The 24,344-nt window shown below is 52.1% G+C and overlaps 1 pseudogene; it reads left to right on the top strand.

Annotated features, from left to right (window-relative positions):
• Nucleotides 1-1,053: 1,053 nt before the first annotated feature.
• Nucleotides 1,054-1,701, top strand: LOC144489244 (claudin-4 pseudogene; annotated as a pseudogene).
• Nucleotides 1,702-24,344: the final 22,643 nt, after the last annotated feature.

Raw genomic sequence — 24,344 nt, 5'->3', positions numbered from 1 at the left:
CCAGTCTGCAGGTACAACAGGTGATCAAGAAGGCGAATGGGATGTTGGCCTATATTGCGAGGGGGATAGAATATAAAAGCAGGGATGTCTTGATGCACCTGTACAGGGCATTGGTGAGGCCGCAGCTGGAATACTGTGTGTGCAGTATTGGTCCCCTTATATGAGGAAGGATATATTGGCATTGGAGGGAGTGCAGAGAAGGTTCTCCAGGTTGATACCGGAGATGAGGGGTTTGGATTATGAGGAGACTTACCTGGATAGTCACATGAGCAGCCTGGGAATGGAGGGATACAAACGATTGGTCTAGTTGGACCAAGGAGCGGCACAGGCTTGGAGGGCCGAAGGGCCTGTTTCCTGTGCTGTACTGTTCTTTGTTCTCTTTGTTCTTTGAGAGGCTGAGGAGATTGGGTTTGTACTCGTTGGAGTTTAGAAGGGGGGATCTTATGGAGACTTATAAGATAATGCGGGGGGCTGGATAGGGTGGAGGCGGAGAGATTCTTTCCACTTAGTAAGGAAGTTAAAACTAGAGGACACAGCCTCAAAATAAAGGGGGGTCGGTTTATCATAGAAATCATAGAAACCCTACAGTGCAGAAGGAGGCCATTCGGCCCATCGAGTCTACACCGACCACAATCCCACCCAGGACCTACCCCCACATATTTTACCCACTAATCCCTCTAACCTACACATCCCAGGACTCTAAGGGGCAATTTTTAACCTGGCCAATCAACCTAACCCGCACATCTTAAGACAGAGTTGAGGAGGAACTTCTTCTCCCAGAGGGTGGTGAATCTCTGGAATTCTCTGCCCACTGAGGTGGTGGAGGCTACCTCGCTGAATATGTTTAAAGCGCGGATGGATGGATTCCTGATCGGTAAGGGAATTAAGGGATCAGGCGGGTAAGTGGTACTGATCCACGTCAGATCAGCCATGATCTTGTTGAATGGCGGGGCAGGCTCGAGGGGCAAGATGGCCGACTCCTGCTCCTATTTCTTATGTTCTTATGTTCTTGTGACACAGGGGCCACGACTGGAGGTACGGGAGGACTCGGGGATGTCGTCCCTGGTGGCGTGTCTGCAGCTGACTGGGGTGGTGGTCTCGTTGCTGGGCTGGCTGTCATCGGTGGCCTGCTGCCTGCTCCCCCTCTGGAAGATAATCCTCTTCAGCGGGCAGACGCTGATGATGAAGCAGAAAATGGTGGAGGGATTGTGGATCAGCTGTATCATTCCCGGGCCCGGCAAGTCCAACTGCCGGACCTTTGGCAGCGTGGGAAAGGAGGTGACACTTGATGTCTACATTGGCCGCATCTTGACCTTGGCTGCCGTCACCATGGCCTTCCTGGGACTCTTCGTCAACTGCCTGGGGGCCCCATGTAACACGTGCGTGCGCGGCCGGGAGGTCAAATCCCGCTTCCTGATGGCCTCGGGTATCACCTTCCTGGTCTCCGGCGTGGCCCAGCTGCTGGCCGTCTCGTGGCCGGCCTACGTGCTGGCCACCGAGTTCTACCACCCGCTGGTCTCCGAGGTGCTCCTCATCAACATTGGGCCCTGCATCTACCTGGGCTGGCTCGGAGGAACCCTCCTGCTGCTAGGGGGCGCCCTCGTCTGCTGCCCCTGCTGCTGCCGCAGGAGGCCCGACTACGGCGGGCAGTACCCGGCCTCGGGCCGGGGCTCCGACGTCACCGGCAGGAACTTTGTGTGAGGGGCTTTCCCTCCCCCCCCCCGCCGCCCCCGTTTCCCCGCCCTCCTGCCCCAGACAAGCCTTTCAAATTTGGTATTCTGGAATTTGTCCTCTCTCCGTCCTTTGAAATGTGGGATTGAATCATAGAATCCCGACAGAGGAGAAGGAGGCCATTCGGTCCATCGGGTCTGCACTGACCACAATCCCAGCCTATCCCCATAACGCCACACCATTACCCTGCTGATCCCCCGGGCACTGAGGGGCAATTTAGCATGGTCAATCCACCTAAACTACACATCTTTGGACACTAAGGGACAATTTAGCATGGCCAATACACCTAACCTACACATCTTTGGACACTAAGGGACAATTTAGCACGGCCAATCCCCCTAACCTACACATCTTTGGACACTAAGGGACAATTTAGCATGGCCAATACACCTAACCTACACATCTTTGGACACTAAGGGACAATTTAGCATGGCCAATACACCTAACCTACACATCTTTGGACACTAAGGGACAATTTAGCATGGCCAATCCACCTAACCCACACATCTTTGGACACTAAGGGACAATTTAGCATGGCCAATCCACCTAAACTACACATCTTTGGACACTAAGGGGCAATTTAGCATGGCCAATCCGCCTAACCTGCACATCGTTGGACACTAAGGGACAATTTAGCACGGCCAATCCACCCTAACCCACACATCTTTGGACACTAAGGGACAATTTAGCATGGCCAATCCACCTAACCCACACATCTTTGGACACTAAGGGACAATTTAGCATGGCCAATACACCTAACCTACACATCTTTGGACACTAAGGGACAATTTAGCATGGCCAATCCACCTAACCCACACATCTTTGGACACTAAGGGACAATTTAGCATGGCCAATACATCTAACCTACACATCTTTGGACACTAAGGAACAATTTAGCATGGCCAATCCACCTAACCCACACATCTTTGGACACTAAGGGACAATTTAGCATGGCCAATCCACCTAACCCACACATCTTTGGACACTAAGGGACAATTTAGCTTGGCCAATCCGCCTAACCTGCACATCTTTGGGCACGAAGGGACAATTTAGCATAGCCAATCCATCTAACCTGCACATCTTTGGACAGTAAGGGGACAATTTAGCATGGCCAATCCCCCTAACCTGCATATCTTTGGACACTAAGGCATAATTTAGCATGGCCAATCCACCTAACCTACACATCATTGGACACTAAGGGACAACTTAGCATGGCCAATCCCCCTAACCTGCACATCTTTGGACACTAAGGGGCAATTTAGCATGGCCAATCCCCCTAATCTACACATCTTTGGACACTAAGGGACAATTTGGCATGGCCAATCCCCCTAACCTACACATCTTTGGACACTAAGGGGCAATTTAGCATGGCCAATCCCCCTAATCTACACATCTTTGGACACTAAGGGACAATTTAGCATGGCCAATCCCCCTAACCTACACATCTTTGGACACTAAGGGGCAATTTAGCATGGCCAATCCCCCTAACCTACACATCTTTGGACACTAAGGGACAATTTAGCATGGCCAATCCACTTAACCTACACATCTTTGGACACTAAGGGACAATTTACCATGACCAATCCCCCTACCTACACATCTTTGGACACTAAGGGACAATTTAGCATGGCCAATCCCCCTAACCTACACATCATTGGACACTAAGGGACAACTTAGCATGGCCAATCCCCCTAACCTACACATCATTGGACACTAAGGGACAATTTAGCATGGCCAATCCCCCTAACCTACACATCTTTGGACACTAAGGGGCAATTTAGCGTGGCCAATCCACCTAACCTACACATCTTTGGACACTAAGGGGCAATTTAGCGTGGCCAATCCACCTAACCTACACATCTTTGGACACTAAGGGGCAATATAGCATGGCCAATCCACCTAACCTGGACATCTTTGGACTGTGGGAGGAAACCGGAGCACCCGGAGGAAACCCACGCAGACACGGGGGAGAATGTTCAAACTCCGCACTGACAGTGTCCCGAGGCTGGGAATCGAACCCGGGTCCCTGGCGCAGTGAGGCAGCAGTGCGAACCCGCTGTGCCACCGTGCTGGCCTAAAACTCAAAGTGGACAATGTGGGCATTGATCCCACGACCTCTTGCATGCTGAGCGAATGCCTGACCGTTTGACCAAATTCCCCCAAGCTAAACATTCTCAATATTCCCCCAAGCTAAGGATCCTTTAACGTGTCCTCACTCTCTCTCTCTCTGCGTCCTTTGGAACTTGTCATCCAGTCCGACACTCTTGGTGAGAGAGAGAAGGAGAGAGAGAGGGGTCGCCCTGCCACGCCCCGGCGAGAGGGGAGGTCTTTCCGATGGGCGGTCGACCCCCTCCGAGGGCCCCGTCTGCCCTCTCAGGGGGCTGGCCAAGAGATGCCTGAGCCACCACTGGGAGATGACCCGGGGGGGGCGGGGAGTGTTGGGGGCAGTTCCCCTCAGCATCCTGGCTGGGGGAGGGAGTCACGGGGGGGGCGGGTGGGGGGCAGTAATTGCCCCCTGTTCAACAACACCAATCAAGAAAAGGAAAGGCGTTCTGGCTCATTCCCACCCTGCTGTCCGCGGGATCATCCTCTATCCAAAATGGCCGCCGCTTGCCCGACAGTTGACCATTCCCCATGGGGCATGGAGGGGCCGGGTGTGAGGGGGAGGGGGGGGAATTACTTTAGTCCTTCAGTTCAAAGCCGCAAAGAACTTTAAAAAAAATTCTAGATTATATTGAAGATATTCGGGTGGATCAATGGGATAGATAACGAACAACGATTTCTACTTGTTTGTCGGAGCCAAGAGAGAGAGGGGTCTCGATTGGAACTTCTCAGTGGGGGGGTCGGGGGGGTTGAAATAAGGGAACCCATCCACGGGCGAGAGATGTTTGGCGCCCGCTCCCGCCAAACCAGCCAAGGGAGGGTGGAGGAGGTCCGGTGATAGAACGTGCATGAGGGGGATGGGCCAAATGGCCTTCTCCTGTCCCGCTGGTGCGTAGGAGGCGCGCACGGGCGGTTGGCTGGGGTGCGATTGGTCGATGCCTTCCCTCCCCACCAACTCTCCCTCAACACAATGCTCTCTCTTGTTCTCTCCTCCCTCGCCAACTTTTAACCACCTCCCCCCCCCCCCCACCCCCTCCCCGAAGAGCGATGTTTCATGTCTGGCCGAGGCCTGCGTCGCCCGTTGCGCCCTGATCTTTCTCGATGTATCGAACGAGCAATAAAATGAAGCAACTTTCTCTCCTGTGTTTGGTCTGTTTTGTTAGTGGGGGGGGTGGCGCCATTTTGGGGCCTGCGCACTACAAGGCGAAGGGGGAACGGGGCCTCCCTCACACCCCTCACTCCACGCCGGAGGGCGAGTTGGTTTTCGGGGTAACTCCCTTGGTTGAACTGCCCCCTCCCGTGTCTTCAATTCCCTCCCCACCCCTATCCTCTTCCGCTCTTCCTGCGTCCTAGGCCACAGGCCGAGGAGGGCGAGGGTGTTAAGCTTCCAAGTGGGCTATTAGCGAGCAGAAACATGGCTACGAACGCCACCCCTCGGCTAAGGAGCTGAGCGGGTGAAGGGGGAACCGCACTGGCCCATTCCCTCCCCCCCCAAAATGGTGGGCAACACAGGCCTCAATCGCGCAACACAGGCCTCAATCCCACAACACAGGCCTCAATCCCGCAACACAGGCCTCAATCCCGCAACACAGGCCTCAGTCCTGCAACACAGGCCTCAACCCGCAACACAGGCCTCAATCCTGCAACACAGGCCTCTATCCCGCAACACAGGCCTCAACCCGCAACACAGGCCTCAAGCCCGCAACACAGGCCTCAATCCCGCAACACAGGCCTCAATCCCACAACGCAGGCCTCAATCCCACAACACAGGCCTCAATCCCGCAACACAGGCCTCAATCCCGCAACACAGGCCTCAGTCCTGCAACACAGGCCTCAACCCGCAACACAGGCCTCAATCCTGCAACACAGGCCTCAATCGCGCAACACAGGCCTCAATCCCGCAACACAGGCCTCAATCCCACAACACAGGCCTCAATCAAGCAACACAGGCCTCAATCCCACAACACAGGCCTTAATCCCGCAACACAGGCCTCAATTCCACAACACAGGCCTCAATCCCGCAACACAGGCCTCAATCACGCAACACAGGCCTCAATCCCGCAACACAGGCCTCAATCTCGCAACACAGGCCTCTATCACGCAACACAGGCCTCAATCACGCAACACAGGCCTCAATCCCGCAACACAGGCCTCAATCTCGCAACACAGGCCTCAATACCGCAACACAGGCCTCAAACCCGCAACACAGGCCTCAATCAAGCAACACAGGCCTCAATCCCGCAACAAAGGCCTCAATCCCACAACACGGGCCTCAATCCCACAACACAGGCCTCAATCCCACAACACGGGCCTCAATCACACAACACAGTGCCTCAATCCCACAACACAGGCGTCACCCGCGCAACACAGGCCTCTGTCGCGCAACACAGGCCTCACTCCCACAATACAGGCCTCAATCCTGCAACACAGGCCTCAATCCCGCAACACAGGCCTCAATCCCACAACACAGGCCTCACCCACGCAACACAGGCCTCTATCCCGCAACACAGGCCTCAATCACGCAACACAGGCCGCAATCCCGCAACACAGGCCTCAATCACGCAACACAGGCCTCATAGGAAAGCCTTGCCCAGCCCTGGTTAACCCTCTGAGGAGTCCAGGTCTCATCCAGTTACTGATCCTGGACTGCCACGACACATGAGGTAATGCATTTTGGAAGGTCTAATACAGATAGGAAACATGCAGTAAATGGCAGAACCCTTAAGAGTATCGATAGGCAGAGGGATCTGGGTGTACAGGTACACAGGTCACTGAAAGTGGCAACGCAGGTGGAGAAGGTAGTCAAGAAGGCATACGGCATGCTTGCCTTCATCGGCCGAGGCATTGAGTTTAGGTCATGTGCAGCTTTGTAGAACCTTAGTTAGGCCACTCTTGGAATATAGTATTCAATTCTGGTCGCCACACTACCAGAAGGATGTGGAGGCTTTGGAGAGGGTACGGAAAAGATTTACCAGGATGTTGCCTGGTATGGAGGGCATTAGCTATGAGGAGAGGTTGGTGAAACTTCAACCCAGATAAATGCGTCATGGTCCATTTTGGCAGGTCGAATGGGATGAAGGAATACAATATAAAGGGAAAGACTCTTAGTACTGTAGAGGATCAGAAGGACCTTGGGGTCCGTGTCCATAGGACTCTAAAATCGGCCCCGCAGGTGGAGGGGGTGGTTAAGAAGGCGGATGGTGTGCTGGCCTTTATCAATCGAGGGATTGAGTTTAGGAGTCCGGGGATAATGATGCAGCTATATAAGACCCTCGTCAGACCCCACTTGGAGTACTGTGCTCAGTTCTGGTCGCCTCATTACAGGAAGGATGTGGAAAAGATTGAAAGGGTGCAGAGGAGATTTACAAGGATGTTGCCTGGATTGAGTGGCATGCCTTATGAGGATAGGCTGAGGGAGCTCGGTCTTTTCTCCTTGGAAAGACGTAGGATGAGAGGAGACCTAATAGAGGTGTATAAGATGTTGAGAGGCATAGATCGGGTGGACTCTCAGAGGCTTTTTCCCAGGGTGGAAATGGCTGCTACGAGAAGACACAGGTTTAAGGTGCTGGGGGGTAGGTACAGGGGAAATGTTAGGGGGAAGTTTTTCACACAGAGGGTGGTGGGCAAGTGGAATCGGCTGCCGTCAGTGGAGGCAAACTCAATCGGGTCTTTTAAGAGACTCCTGGATGAGTACATGGGACTTAATATCACAGTGTCAGAGAGGAGGTTTGATGAGGACTTATCTGTTGAGGTAGTATGGGCGGAGATTAGAAATAGGAGAGGAGAGGTCACCCTGTTGGGAGTCTTTTATAGACCTCCTAAAAGTTCTAGAGAGGTTGAGGAAAGGATTGCGGAGTCAATCCTGCTTAGGAGTGATAGTAATAGGGCAATTGTTATGGGGGATTTTAACTTGACTAATATTGACTGGAATTGTTATAGCTCTAGCTCGTTAGAGGGGTCAGTTTTTGTTCAAAGCGTGCAGGAAGGTTTTTTGACTCAGTATGTAGACAGGCCAACTAGAGGTGAGGCTATATTGGATCTGGTGCTGGGAAATGAGCCAGACCAGGTGCTAGACTTGGAAGTTGGTGTGCATTTTGGTGATAGTGACCACAATTCGGTTACGTTCACCTTAGTGATGGAAAGGGATAGGCATGAACCTCGGGCCAGTGGTTTTAGCTGGGGGAAGGGTAATTATGAGGCTATTAGGAGAGAATTAGGAAACATAGGTTGGACTAGGAGATTACAGGGACTGGGAACGTCCGACATGTGGAGTTTTTTCAAGGAGCAGCTACTGCGAGTCTGTGATAGGTATGTCCCTGTCAGGCAAGGAGGAATTGGTAGGGCTAGGGAACCGTGGTGCACCAAAAAAGTTTCTTTGTTGGTTAAAAAGAAAAAGGAGGCTTATGTTCGGATGAGACGTGAGCACTCGGGTAGTGCACTAGAAAGCTTTAGATTGGCTAAGAGGGAGTTGAAGAGCGAGCTTCGAAGGGCTAAAAGGGGACATGAGAAGACTTTGGCGGATAGGGTTAAAGAGAATCCTAAGGCGTTCTATAGGTATGTCAAGAACAGAAGGTTGGTTAGGGCAAGTTTAGGGCCAGTTATAGATGGCAGAGGGAAGTTATGTGTGGAACCGGAGGAGATTGGTGAAGCATTGAACCAATATTTCTCTTCGGTGTTCACGCAAGGGGACATGAATATAGCTGAGGAGGACACTGGGTTGCAAGGGAGTAGAATAGACAGTATTACAGTTGATAAGGAGGATGTGCAGGATATTCTGGAGGGTCTGAAAATAGATAAATCCCCTGGTCCGGATGGGATTTATCCAAGGATTCTCTGGGAGGCAAGAGAAGTGATTGCAGAGCCTCTGGCTCTGATCTTCAGGTCGTCGTTGGCCTCTGGTATAGTACCAGAAGATTGGAGGTTAGCGAATGTTGTCCCATTGTTTAAGAAGGGGAACAGAGACTTCCCCGGGAATTATAGACCGGTGAGTCTCACTTCTGTTGTCGGCAAGATGTTGGAAAAAATTATAAGGGATAGGATTTATAGTTATTTGGAGAGTAATGAATTGATAGGTGATAGTCAGCATGGTTTTGTGGCAGGTAGGTCGTGCCTTACTAACCTTATTGAGTTTTTTGAGAAAGTGACCAAGGAGGTGGATGGGGGCAGGGCAGTGGACGTGGTATATATGGATTTTAGTAAGGCGTTTGATAAGGTTCACCATGGTAGGCTTCTGCAGAAAATGCAGATGTATGGGATTGGGGGTGATCTAGGAAATTGGATCAGGAATTGGCTAGCGGATAGGAAACAGAGGGTGGTGGTTGATAGTAAATATTCATCATGGAGTGCGGTTACAAGTGGTGTACCTCAGGGATCTGTTTTGGGGCCACTGCTGTTTGTAATATTTATTAATGATCTGGATGAGGGTATAGTTGGGTGGATTAGCAAATTTGCTGATGACACCAAAGTCGGTGGTGTGGTAGACAGTGAGGAAGGGTGTCGTAGTTTGCAGGAAGACTTAGACAGGTTGCAAAGTTGGGCCGAGAGGTGGCGGATGGAGTTTAATGCGGAGAAGTGTGAGGTAATTCACTTTGGTAGGAATAACAGATGTGTTGAGTATAGGGCTAACGGGAGGACTTTGAATAGTGTGGAGGAGCAGAGGGATCTAGGTGTATGTGTGCATAGATCCCTGAAAGTTGGGAATCAAGTAGATAAGGTTGTTAAGAAGGCATATGGTGTCTTGGCGTTTATTGGTAGGGGGATTGAATTTAGGAGTCGTAGCGTTATGTTGCAACTGTACACAACTCTGGTGCGGCCGCACTTGGAGTACTGTGTGCAGTTCTGGTCCCCACATTACAGGAAGGATGTGGAGGCTTTGGAGAGGGTGCAGAGGAGGTTTACCAGGATGTTGCCTGGTATGGAGGGGAGATCCTATGAGGAGAGGCTGAGGGATTTGGGATTGTTTTCGCTGGAAAGGCGGCGGCTAAGAGGGGATCTTATTGAAACATATAAGATGATTAGAGGTTTAGATAGGGTGGATAGTGATAGCCTTTTTCCTCTGATGGAGAAATCCAGCACGAGGGGGCATGGCTTTAAATTGAGGGGGGGTAGTTATAGAACCGATGTCAGGGGTAGGTTCTTTACCCAGAGGGTGGTGAGGGATTGGAATGCCCTGCCAGCATCAGTAGTAAATGCGCCTAGTTTGGGGGCGTTTAAGAGATCCGTAGATAGGTTCATGGACGAAAAGAAATTGGTTTAGGTTGGAGGGTCACAGTTTTTTTTTTAACTGGTCGGTGCAACATCGTGGGCCGAAGGGCCTGTTCTGCGCTGTAATGTTCTATGTTCTATGTTCTATGTTCTATTAATAGGATGGAGGGTTATAGGTCGGCCTAAAAGGTAGGGATATGATCGGCACAACTTGTGGGGCCGAAGGGCCTGTTTTGTGCTGTAGTTTTTCTATGTTTCTATGTTTCTAAACTTGGTTTGTTCTCACTGGAACGACGGAGGTTGAGGGGAGACCTGATAGAAGTCTACAGGATTATGAGGGACTGTGGTGAACCATCGTTGGTTCACCACTGGGGTTGTTATTGTGTTACTGTTGGGCTAGGGTGTTGTTGTTATGGGGGTTGTACTATGTTGTTGGGTTAGGGTGTTTACCTGTCCTGGGTGTTATCGTGGCACACTCCAGTGGGGTCCCGCCTCCGGTGGCAGGGTATAAGACCCCCTGCTCCGGCAGGACCCCTTCAGTCTGAACGGGTGAATTTGTGTTAGTAGTTTCATTGTTAATGTATTAAAGCCTTCAGTTCTAAAGCCTTGTTTCCGGGTGCTCATTGAGGTACATCAATTTAATACATTAACTGAGAATATGGAACAGATCCTAAAACCGGATCGTCTGACACTGGACCCACGTGCGGTCGGTGCAGCTAACACGTTCGAACATTGGTGGAAGTGCTTCGAGGACTACCTGGCAGCCTCGGTAGCTATCACGACAGACAGTGATAGACTCCAGGTCCTCCACGCAAGGGTAAGCGACACGATTTACCTAGCCATTCGTGCAGCTTCCACTTACCAGGGTGCCGTCGAGCTCCTAAAGAATAGGTACATTACGCCACCCAACGAGATTCACGCTCGTTATCTCCTCGCTACACGACGTCGGCAGTCGGGCGAGACCATAGAAGACTACGCCAATGAACTCCTGCAGCTTGCCAGGGGTTGTGACTGTAAGGATGTCTCCGCCGAGCAGTACATGCAAGACCTCGCCCGAGACGCGTTCGTAGCAGGGGTAGGGTCCTCGTACATCAGACTTAAATTATTAGAAAAGGGGAAACTCAACTTGACCCAGGCAATGGGGATGGCCGTGAGGTTGGAGGCGGCGTCGAAGAGCTTGGCGCTGTACCCCGAGGACCACGTGCAGTCAACGTGGTTGGAGCAAGCTCTGCTCCCTCCTCGCCCCGCGAACCCGCGCTCCCAGATCGATTCGACGACGGCGGCAGCTCCAGGTGGCCAGCGATGCTATTTTTGCGGTGGGGCCAAGCATCCACGGCAACAGTGTCCGGCAAGAACGGCAATCTGCAGCCAGTGCGGTAAAAAAAGGCCACTACGGCAAAGTCTGCAGGTCCAAACCTAAAAACGGCAGTGCAGCTTGTAACCCTCCAGAACGGAGACCATCTCTTTCGGCGCCGCAGTACCCACGAGGTCCGACCACGTGCGATCTCAGGACGGCGCCATCGTGGCAAACAGAGGAGGAGGAAGACCACCAGGAGTCGCTGCGCTTGGCGCCCTCGCCCACGTGCGATTCATGGGGGCGGCCATCATGGTCCACGACGACTAGGAGCGACCAGCAGGGGTCCTCAGCATCCACATCGGCAGCATGCAGTTACTGTTGGGCTAGGGTGTTGTTGTTATGGGGGTTGTACTATGTTGTTGGGTTAGGGTGTTTACCTGTCCTGGGTGTTATCGTGGCACACTCCAGTGGGGTCCCGCCTCCGGTGGCAGGGTATAAGACCCCCTGCTCCGGCAGGTCCCCTTCAGTCTGAACGGGTGAATTTGTGTTAGTAGTTTCATTGTTAATGTATTAAAGCCTTCAGTTCTAAAGCCTTGTTTCCGGGTGCTCATTGAGGTGCATCAGGGACAGAGTGGATAGTCAGAAGCTTTTTCCCCCAGGGTGGAAGAGTCAGTTACTCGGGGGGCACAGGTTTAAGGGGCGAGGTTTAAAGGAGATGTACGAGGCAGATTTGTTTACACAGAGGGTGGTGGGTGCCTGGAACTCGCTGCCGGGGGAGGGAGTGGAAGCGGATACGGTCGTGAGTTTTAAGGGGCGTCTTGACAAATACGTGAATAAGATGGGAATGGAGGGATATGGTCCCCAGAGGGTGGGGGGTTTTAGTTCAGTCGGGCAGCATAGTCGGTGCAGGTTTGGAGGGCCGAAGGGCCCTCCCTCTCTCTCAGGGAGATATCTGGGCAATGACTGGTGTCTCTCAGTCCCCCCTCTCTCTCAGGGAGATATCTGTACACTGACTGGTGTCTCTCAGTCCCCTCTCTCTCTCTCAGGGAGATATCTGTACACTGACTGGTGTCTCTCAGTCCCCTCTCTCAGGGAGATATCTGTACACTGACTGGTGTCTCTCAGTCCTCTCTCTCTCTCTCAGGGAGATATCTGTACACTGACTGGTGTCTCTCAGTCCCCTCTCTCTCTCTCTCAGGGAGATATCTGTACACTGACTGGTGTCTCTCAGTCCCCTCTCTCTCTCTCTCAGGGAGATATCTGTACACTGACTGGTGTCTCTCAGTCCCCTCTCTCTCTCTCTCGGGGAGATATCTGTACACTGACTGGTGTCTCTCAGTCCCCTCTCTCTCTCTCTCTCGGGGAGATATCTGTACACTGACTGGTGTCTCTCAGTCCTCTCTCTCTCTCTCTCAGGGAGATATCTGTACACTGACTGGTGTCTCTCAGTCCCCTCTCTCTCTCTCTCTCAGGGAGATATCTGTACACTGACTGGTGTCTCTCAGTCCCCCCTCTCTCTCTCAGGGAGATATCTGTGCACTGACTGGTGTCTCTCAGTCCCCTCTCTCTCTCTCTCTCAGGGAGATATCTGTACACTGACTGGTGTCTCTCAGTCCCCTCTCTCTCTCTCTCTCAGGGAGATATCTGTACACTGACTGGTGTCTCTCAGTCCCCCCTCTCTCTCTCAGGGAGATATCTGTGCACTGACTGGTGTCTCTCAGTCCCCTCTCTCTCTCTCTCTCAGGGAGATATCTGTACACTGACTGGTGTCTCTCAGTCCCCTCTCTCTCTCTCAGGGGGATATCTGTACACTGACTGCTGTCTCTCAGTCCTCTCTCTCTCTCTCAGGGAGATATCTGTACACTGACTGGTGTCCCTCAGTCCCCTCTCTCTCTCTCTCAGGGAGATATCTGTGCACTGACTGGTGTCTCTCAGTCCCCTCTCTCTCTCTCTCAGGGAGATATCTGTACACTGACTGGTGTCTCTCAGTCCTCTCTCTCTCTCTCAGGGAGATATCTGTACACTGACTGGTGTCTCTCAGTCCCCTCTCTCTCTCTCTCAGGGAGATATCTGTACACTGACTGGTGTCTCTCAGTCCCCTCTCTCTCTCTCTCTGGGAGATATCTGTACACTGACTGGTGTCTCTCAGTCCCCTCTCTCTCAGGGAGATATCTGTACAATGACTGGTGTCTCTCAGTCCCCTCTCTCTCTCAGGGAGATATCTGTACACTGACTGGTGTCTCTCAGTCCCCTCTCTCTCTCTCTCAGGGAGATATCTGTACACTGACTGGTGTCTCTCAGTCCCCTCTCTCTCTCTCAGGGAGATATCTGTACACTGACTGGTGTCTCTCAGTCCCCTCTCTCTCTCAGGGTGATATCTGTACACTGACTGGTGTCTCTCAGTCCCCTCTCTCTCTCTCTCTGGGAGATATCTGTACACTGACTGGTGTCTCTCAGTCCCCTCTCTCTCAGGGAGATATCTGTACAATGACTGGTGTCTCTCAGTCCCCTCTCTCTCTCAGGGAGATATCTGTACACTGACTGGTGTCTCTCAGTCCCCTCTCTCTCTCTCTCAGGGAGATATCTGTACACTGACTGGTGTCTCTCAGTCCCCTCTCTCTCTCTCTCAGGGAGATATCTGTACACTGACTGGTGTCTCTCAGTCCCCTCTCTCTCTCTCTCAGGGAGATATCTGTACACTGACTGGTGTCTCTCAGTCCCCTCCCTCTCTCTCAGGGAGATATCTGTACACTGACTGGTGTCTCTCAGTCCCCTCTCTCTCTCTCTCAGGGTGATATCTGTACACTGACTGGTGTCTCTCAGTCCCCTCTCTCTCTCTCAGGGAGATATCTGTACACTGACTGGTGTCTCTCAGTCCCCTCTCTCTCTCTCTCAGGGTGATATCTGTACACTGACTGGTGTCTCTCAGTCCCCTCTCTCTCAGGGAGATATCTGTACAATGACTGGTGTCTCTCAGTCCCCTCTCTCTCTCTCTCAGGGAGATATCTGTACACTGACTGGTGTCTCTCAGTCCCCTCTCTCTCTCTCTCAGGGAGATATCTGTACACTGACTGGTGTCTCTCAGTCCCCTCTCTCTCTCTCAGGGAGATATCTGTACACTGACTGGTGTCTCTCAGTCCCCTCTCTCTCAGGGAGATATCTGTACACTGACTGGTGTCTCTCAGTCCCCTCTCTCTCTCTCTCAGGGAGATATCTGTACACTGACTGGTGTCTCTCAGTCCCCTCTCTCTCTCTCTCAGGGAGATATCTGTACACTGACTGGTGTCTCTCAGTCCCCTCTCTCTATCTCAGGGAGATACCTGTACACTGACTGGTGTCTCTCAGTCCCCTCTCTCTCTCTCTCAGGGAGATATCTGTACACTGACTGGTGTCTCTCAGTCCCCTCTCTCTCTCTCAGGGAGATACCTGTACACTGACTGGTGTCTCTCAGTCCCCTCTCTCTCTCTCTCTCAGGGAGATATCTGTACACTGACTGGTGTCTCTCAGTCCCCTCTCTCTCTCTCTCAGGGAGATATCTGTACACTGACTGGTGTCTCTCAGTCCCCTCGCTCTCAGGGAGATATCTGTACACTGACTGGTGTCTCTCAGTCCCCTCTCTCTCTCTCGGGGAGATATCTGTACACTGACTGGTGTCTCTCAGTCCCCTCTCTCTCTCTCGGGGAGATATCTGTACACTGACTGGTGTCTCTCAGTCCCCCCTCTTTCTCTCTCTCAGGGAGATGTCTGTACACTGACTGGTGTCTCTCAGTCCCCTCTCTCTCTCTCAGGGAGATATCTGTACACTGACTGGTGTCTCTCAGTCCACTCTCTCACTCAGGGGGATATCTGTACATTCACTGATGTCTCTCAGTCCCCTCTCTATCTCTCTCTCTCAGGGATATATCTGTACACTGAGACAGAGAGGGGACTGAGAGAAACCAGTCAGTGTACAGATATCTCCCTGAGAGAGAGAGGGGACTGAGAGACACCAGTCAGTGTACAGATATCCCCCTGAGAAAGAGAGAGGGGACTGAGAGACACCAGTCAGTGTACAGATATCTCCCTGAGAGAGAGAGAGGGGACTGAGAGACACCAGTCAGTGTACAGATATCTCCCTGAGAGAGAGAGGGGGGACTGAGAGACACCAGTCAGTGTACAGATATCTGCCTGAGAGAGAGAGAGGGGACTGAGAGACACCAGTCAGGGTACAGATATCTCCCTGAGAGAGAGAGAGGGGACTGAGAGACACCAGTCAGGGTACAGATATCTCCCTGAGAGAGAGAGAGGGGACTGAGAGACACCAGTCAGTGTACAGATATCTCCCTGAGAGAGAGAGAGGGGACTGAGAGACACCAGTCAGGGTACAGATATCTCCCTGAGAGAGAGAGGGGACTGAGAGACACCAGTCAGTGTACAGATATCTCCCTGAGAGAGAGAGAGGGGACTGAGAGACACCAGTCAGGGTACAGATATCTCCCTGAGAGAGAGAGAGGGGACTGAGAGACACCAGTCAGTGTACAGATATCTCCCTGAGAGAGAGAGAGAGAGAGGGGACTGAGAGACACCAGTCAGTGTACAGATATCTCCCTGAGAGAGAGAGAGAGGGGACTGAGAGACACCAGTCAGTGTACAGATATCTCCCTGAGAGAGAGAGAGAGAGAGGGGTCTGAGAGACACCAGTCAGTGTACAGATATCACCCTGAGAGAGAGAGAGGGGACTGAGAGACACCAGTCAGTGTACAGATATCTCCTAGAGAGAGAGGGGACTGAGAGACACCAGTCAGTGTACAGATATCTCCCTGAGAGAGAGAGAGGACTGAGAGACACCAGTCAGTGTACAGATATCTCCCTGAGAGAGGGAGAGGACTGAGGGACACCAGTCAGTGTACAGATATCTCCCTGAGAGAGGGAGAGGACTGAGAGACACCAGTCAGTGTACAGATATCTCCCTGAGAGAGAGAGAGGGGACTGAGAGACACCAGTCAGTGTACAGATATCTCCCTGAGAGAGAGAGAGAGAGGGGGGGACTGAGAGACACCAGTCAGTCTACAGATATCTCCCTGAGAGAGGGGACTGAGAGACACCAGTCAGTGTACAGATATCTCCCTGAGAGAGAGAGAGACAGACAGAGAGATGGAGAGTGAGACAGAGAGAGACAGAAACAGAGAGGGAACGACAGAGAGACACAGACAGAAAGAGAGAGACACACAGAGAGACAGAGAGACAAAGAGAGAGAGAGAGAGAGACAGAGAGAGACAGGGTGAGGGGCAGAGTGAGAGAGAGAGACAGAGAGAGAGAGAGAGACAGGTGGAGAGTCAGAGGGAGAGACAGGGTGAGGGACAGAGAGAGAGAGAGACGCAGAGAGAGACAGAGAGAGACACAGAGAGAGACAGGGTGAGGGGCAGAGTGAGAGAGAGAGGGAGAGAGAGAGATACAGAGAGAGAGAGACAGAGAGAGAGAGAGAGGCGCAGAGGGAGAGACAGAGAGAGACACAGAGAGAGACAGGGTGAGGGACAGAGAGAGAGAGAGACGCAGAGAGAGACAGAGAGAGACACAGAGAGAGACAGGGTGAGGGGCAGAGTGAGAGAGAGAGGGACAGAGAGAGATACAGAGAGAGAGAGACAGACAGAGAGATGGAGAGTGAGACAGAGAGAGACAGAAACAGAGAGGGAACGACAGAGAGACACAGACAGAAAGAGAGAGACACACAGAGAGACAGAGAGACAAAGAGAGAGAGAGAGAGAGAGAGACAGAGAGAGACAGGGTGAGGGGCAGAGTGAGAGAGAGAGACAGAGAGAGAGAGAGAGACAGGTGGAGAGTCAGAGGGAGAGACAGGGTGAGGGACAGAGAGAGAGAGAGACGCAGAGAGAGACAGAGAGAGACACAGAGAGAGACAGGGTGAGGGGCAGAGTGAGAGAGAGGGAGAGAGAGAGATACAGAGAGAGAGAGACAGAGAGAGAGAGAGAGGCGCAGAGGGAGAGACAGAGAGAGACACAGAGAGAGACAGGGTGAGGGACAGAGAGAGAGAGAGACGCAGAGAGAGACAGAGAGAGACACAGAGAGAGACAGGGTGAGGGGCAGAGTGAGAGAGAGAGGGACAGAGAGAGATACAGAGAGAGAGAGACAGAACCGGCCAAGCAGCTGTTCAGTGACTCGTGATTGAGGTGTTGTTCTATTGTTGCAGCCCCAACAACAAGAGTTTCATTTCTCTCTCAGCCTGTCACCATGCCAAAGACGGAGAGGAGAATCGAAACTAGCAGCTCAGTTACCTGTAGCGTCACAGTGTGAGAGAGTGTGTGTCTGTGTAAAACTACTCCCCTCGGAGAGACACCACATCTTTCTGAGGAAGCAGAGAGACACACTCACACTCACAATGCTCATGGAAGTAGCAACATGCATCCAGGTAAGCAGTTTCCATTAACCCCTACCACCCCAACGCAATAATCCACTCCCACAGTGCGGCACTCCCTCAGCACCGACCCTCCCACAGTGCGGCGCTCCCTCAGCACCGACCCTCCCACAGTGCGGCGCTCCCTCAGCACCGACCCTCCCACAGTGCGGCGCTCCCTCAGCACTGACCCTCCCACAGTGCGGCGCTCCCTCAGCACTGACCCTCCCACAGTGCGGCGCTCCCTCAGCACCGACCCTCCCACAGTGCGGCGCTCCCTCAGCACCGACCCTCCCACAGTGCGGCGCACCCTCAGCACTGACCCTCCCACAGTGCGGCGCTCCCTCAGCACCGACCCTCCCACAGTGCGGCGCTCCCTCAGCACCGACCCTCCCACAGTGCGGCGCTCCCTCAGCACTGACCCTCCCACAGTGCGGCGCTCCCTCAGCACTGACCCTCCCACAGTGCGGCGCTCCCTCAGCACTGACCCTCCCACAGTGCGGAGCTCCCTTAGCACTGACCCTCCCACAGTGCGGCGCTCCCTCAGCACCGACCCTCCCACAGTGCGGCGCTCCCTCAGCACTGACCCTCCCACAGTGCGGCGCTCCCTCAGCACTGACCCTCCCACAGTGCGGCGCTGCCTCAGCACTGACCCTCCCACAGTGCGGAGCTCCCTTAGCACCGACCCTCCCACAGTGCGGCGCTCCCTCAGCACTGACCCTCCCACAGTGCGGCGCTCCTTCAGCACCGACCCTCCCACAGTGCGGCGCTCCCTCAGCACCGACCCTCCCACAGTGCGGCACTCCCTCAGCACTGACCCTCCCACAGTGCGGCGCTCCCTCAGCACTGACCCTCCCACAGTGCAGCGCTCCCTCAGCACTGACCCTCCCACAGTGCGGCGCTCCCTCAGCACTGACCCTCCCACAGTGCGGCACTCCCTCAGCACTGACCCTCCCACAGTGCGGCGCTCCCTCAGCACCGACCCTCCCACAGTGCGGCACTCCCTCAGCACTGACCCTCCCACAGTGCGGCGCTCCCTCAGCACTGACCCTCCCACAGTGCAGCGCTCCCTCAGCACTGACCCTCCCACAGTGCGGCGCTCCCTCAGCACTGACCCTCCCACAGTGCGGCACTCCCTCAGCACCGACCCTCCCACAGTGCGGCGCTCCCTCAGCACGGAACCTCCCACAGTGCGGCGCTCCCTCAGCACCGACCCTCCCACAGTGCGGCGCTCCCTCAGCACTGACCCTCCCACAGTGCGGCGCTCCCTCAGCACCGACCCTCCCACAGTGCGGCGCTCCCTCAGCACTGACCCTCCCACAGTGCGCGCTCCCTCAGCACCGACCCTCCCACAGCGCAACAATGAAGATCAGAACTGTGCACGGTGCTCCCAGTGTGGGTCTAACCGAGGGATACGGAGACGGGAACTGTGCACGGTGCTCCCAGTGTGGGTCTAACCGAGGGATACGGAGACCGGAACTGTGCACGGTGCTCCCAGTGTGGGTCTAACCGAGGGATACGGAGACTGGAACTGTGCACGGTGCTCCCAGTGTGGGTCTAACCGAGGGATACGGAGACCGGAACTGTGCACGGTGCTCCCAGTGTGGGTCTAACCGAGGGATACGGAGACCGGAACTGTGCACGGTGCTCCCAGTGTGGGTCTAACCGAGGGATACGGAGACGGGAACTGTGCACGGTGCTCCCAGTGTGGGTCTAACCGAGGGATACGGAGACAGGAACTGTGCACGGTGCTCCCAGTGTGGGTCTAACCGAGGGATACGGAGACCGGAACTGTGCACGGTGCTCCCAGTGTGGGTCTAACCGAGGGATACGGAGACCGGAACTGTGCACGGTGCTCCCAGCGTGGGTCTAACCGAGGGATACGGAGACCGGAACTGTGCACGGTGCTCCCAGCGTGGGTCTAACCGAGGGATACGGAGACCGGAACTGTGCACGGTGCTCCCAGTGTGGGTCTAACCGAGGGATACGGAGACCGGAACTGTGCACGGTGCTCCCAGTGTGGGTCTAACCGAGGGATACGGAGACGGGAACTGTGCACGGTGCTCCCAGTGTAGGTCTAACCGAGGGATACGGAGACCGGAACTGTGCACGGTGCTCCCAGTGTGGGTCTAACCGAGGGATACGGAGACCGGAACTGTGCACAGTGCTCCCAGTGTGGGTCTAACCGAGGGATATGGAGACCGGAACTGTGCACGGTGCTCCCAGTGTGGGTCTAACCGAGGGATACGGAGACCGGAACTGTGCACGGTGCTCCCAGTGTGGGTCTAACCGAGGGATACGGAGACCGGAACTGTGCACGGTGCTCCCAGTGTGGGTCTAACCGAGGGATACGGAGACTCTCTCCAATACTGACCTTGTATTCCAGCTCATATCTCTCTTAGTCGTGGGACTGGCAGCGATGGAGGGTGATCAGAAAACTCAGGCTAACTCCTGTCCAGCTGGGCGAGGGAGAGATGGAATGTGCTTTGCAGACAGAGATTTACCTGACAAGGTGAGGAGGCCTCAGACAGGAATCTAATCGAGGGGTTCGGGGTGGATTATATATAGAATAACAGATACCCGGGAGTGAGTTACAGACTGGAATCTAATCGAGGAGTTCGGGGTGGTTTATATATAGAATAACAGATACCCGGGAGAGAGTTACAGACAGGAATCTAATCGAGGGGTTCGGGGTGGTTTATATATAGAATAACAGATACCCGGGAGTGAGTTACAGACTGGAATCTAATCGAGGAGTTCGGGGTGGTTTATATATAGAATAACAGATACCCGGGAGAGAGTTACAGACAGGAATCTAATCGAGGGGTTCGGGGTGGTTTATATATAGAATAACAGATACCCGGGAGAGAGTTACAGACTGGAATCTAATCGAGGGGTTCGGGGTGGTTTATATATAGAATAACAGATACCCGGGAGTGAGTTACAGACTGGAATCTAATCGAGGGGTTCGGGGTGGTTTATATATAGAGTAACAGATACCCGGGAGTGAGTTACAGACTGGAATCTAATCGAGGGGTTCGGGGTGGTTTATATATAGAATAACAGATACCCGGGAGAGAGTTACAGACCGGAATCTAATCGAGGGGTTCGGGGTGGTTTATATATAGAATAACAGATACCCGGGAGTGAGTTACAGACTTGAATCTAATCGAGGTGTTCGGAGTGGTTTATATTTAGAATAACAGATACCCGGGAGTGAGTTACAGACTGGAATCTAATCGAGGGGTTCGGGGTGGTTTATATTTAGAATAACAGATACCCGGGAGTGAGTTACAGACTGGAATCTAATCGAGGGGTTCGGGGTGGTTTATATATAGAATAACAGATACCCGGGAGAGAGTTACAGACTGGATTCTAATCGAGGGGTTCGGGGTGGTTTATATATAGAATATCAGATACCCAGGAGTGAGTTACAGACTGGAATCTAATCGAGGGGTTCGGGGTGGTTTATATACAGAATAACAGATACCCGGGAGAGAGTTACAGACTGGAATCTAATCGAGGGGTTCGGGGTGGTTTATATACAGAATAACAGATACCCGGGAGAGAGTGACAGACTGGAATCTAATCGAGGGGTTCGGGGTGGTTTATATTTAGAATAACAGATACCCGGGAGTGAGTTACAGACTGGAATCTAATCGAGGGGTTCGGGGTGGTTTATATATAGAATAACAGATAACCGGGAGTGAGTTACAGACTGGAATCTAATCGAGGGGTTCGGGGTGGTTTATGTATAGAATAACAGATACCCGGGAGAGAGATACAGACTGGAATCTAATCGAGGGGTTCGGGGTGGTTTATATACAGAATAACAGATACCCGGGAGTGAGTTACAGACTGGAATCTAATCGAGGGTTACGGGGTGGTTTATGTATAGAATAACAGATACCTGGGAATGAGTTACAGACTGGAATCTAATCGAGGGTTTCGGGGTTGTTTGTATATAGAATAACAGATACCCAGGAGTGAGTTACAGACTGGAATCTAATCGAGGGGTTCGGGGTGGTTTATATACAGAATAACAGATACGCGGGAGAGAGTTAAAGACTGGAATCTAATCGAGGGGTTCGGGGTGGTTTATATATAGAATAACAGATACCCGGGAGAGAGTTACAGACTGGAATCTAATCGAGGGGTTCGGGGTGGATTATATATAGAATAACAGATACCCGGGAGAGAGGTCCAGACTGGAATCTAATCGAGGGGTTCGGGGTGGTTTATATACAGAATAACAGATACCCGGGAGTGAGTTACAGACTGGAATCTAATCGAGGGTTTCGGGGTGGTTTATATATAGAATAACAGATACCCGGGAGTGAGTTACAGACTGGAATCTAATCGAGGGGTTCGGGGTGGTTTATATATAGAATAACAGATACCCGGGAGAGAGTTACAGACCGGAATCTAATCGAGGGGTTCGGGGTGGTTTATATATAGAATAACAGATACCCGGGAGTGAGTTACAGACTTGAATCTAATCGAGGTGTTCGGAGTGGTTTATATTTAGAATAACAGATACCCGGGAGTGAGTTACAGACTGGAATCTAATCGAGGGGTTCGGGGTGGTTTATATTTAGAATAACAGATACCCGGGAGTGAGTTACAGACTGGAATCTAATCGAGGGGTTCGGGGTGGTTTATATATAGAATAACAGATACCCGGGAGAGAGTTACAGACTGGATTCTAATCGAGGGGTTCGGGGTGGTTTATATATAGAATATCAGATACCCAGGAGTGAGTTACAGACTGGAATCTAATCGAGGGGTTCGGGGTGGTTTATATACAGAATAACAGATACCCGGGAGAGAGTTACAGACTGGAATCTAATCGAGGGGTTCGGGGTGGTTTATATACAGAATAACAGATACCCGGGAGAGAGTGACAGACTGGAATCTAATCGAGGGGTTCGGGGTGGTTTATATTTAGAATAACAGATACCCGGGAGTGAGTTACAGACTGGAATCTAATCGAGGGGTTCGGGGTGGTTTATATATAGAATAACAGATAACCGGGAGTGAGTTACAGACTGGAATCTAATCGAGGGGTTCGGGGTGGTTTATGTATAGAATAACAGATACCCGGGAGAGAGATACAGACTGGAATCTAATCGAGGGGTTCGGGGTGGTTTATATACAGAATTACAGATACCCGGGAGTGAGTTACAGACTGGAATCTAATCGAGGGTTACGGGGTGGTTTATGTATAGAATAACAGATACCTGGGAATGAGTTACAGACTGGAATCTAATCGAGGGTTTCGGGGTTGTTTGTATATAGAATAACAGATACCCAGGAGTGAGTTACAGACTGGAATCTAATCGAGGGGTTCGGGGTGGTTTATATACAGAATAACAGATACGCGGGAGAGAGTTAAAGACTGGAATCTAATCGAGGGGTTCGGGGTGGTTTATATATAGAATAACAGATACCCGGGAGAGAGTTACAGACTGGAATCTAATCGAGGGGTTCGGGGTGGTTTATATATAGAATAACAGATACCCGGGAGAGAGGTCCAGACTGGAATCTAATCGAGGGGTTCGGGGTGGTTTATATACAGAATAACAGATACCCGGGAGTGAGTTACAGACTGGAATCTAATCGAGGGTTTCGGGGTGGTTTATATATAGAATAACAGATACCCGGGAGTGAGTTACAGACTGGAATCTAATCGAGGGGTTCGGGGTGGTTTATATATAGAATAACAGATACCCGGGAGAGAGTTACAGACCGGAATCTAATCGAGGGGTTCGGGGTGGTTTATATATAGAATAACAGATACCCGGGAGTGAGTTACAGACTTGAATCTAATCGAGGTGTTCGGAGTGGTTTATATTTAGAATAACAGATACCCGGGAGTGAGTTACAGACTGGAATCTAATCGAGGGGTTCGGGGTGGTTTATATTTAGAATAACAGATACCCGGGAGTGAGTTACAGACTGGAATCTAATCGAGGGGTTCGGGGTGGTTTATATATAGAATAACAGATACCCGGGAGAGAGTTACAGACTGGATTCTAATCGAGGGGTTCGGGGTGGTTTATATATAGAATATCAGATACCCAGGAGTGAGTTACAGACTGGAATCTAATCGAGGGGTTCGGGGTGGTTTATATACAGAATAACAGATACCCGGGAGAGAGTTACAGACTGGAATCTAATCGAGGGGTTCGGGGTGGTTTATATACAGAATAACAGATACCCGGGAGAGAGTGACAGACTGGAATCTAATCGAGGGGTTCGGGGTGGTTTATATTTAGAATAACAGATACCCGGGAGTGAGTTACAGACTGGAATCTAATCGAGGGGTTCGGGGTGGTTTATATATAGAATAACAGATAACCGGGAGTGAGTTACAGACTGGAATCTAATCGAGGGGTTCGGGGTGGTTTATGTATAGAATAACAGATACCCGGGAGAGAGATACAGACTGGAATCTAATCGAGGGGTTCGGGGTGGTTTATATACAGAATTACAGATACCCGGGAGTGAGTTACAGACTGGAATCTAATCGAGGGTTACGGGGTGGTTTATGTATAGAATAACAGATACCTGGGAATGAGTTACAGACTGGAATCTAATCGAGGGTTTCGGGGTTGTTTG

Source organism: Mustelus asterias, unplaced genomic scaffold (assembly GCF_964213995.1).
Source record: "Mustelus asterias unplaced genomic scaffold, sMusAst1.hap1.1 HAP1_SCAFFOLD_2047, whole genome shotgun sequence".
NCBI lineage: Eukaryota > Metazoa > Chordata > Chondrichthyes > Carcharhiniformes > Triakidae > Mustelus > Mustelus asterias.
Note: the sequence above shows the minus strand (reverse complement) of the source record. Positions and strands in the feature narration are given on the sequence as shown.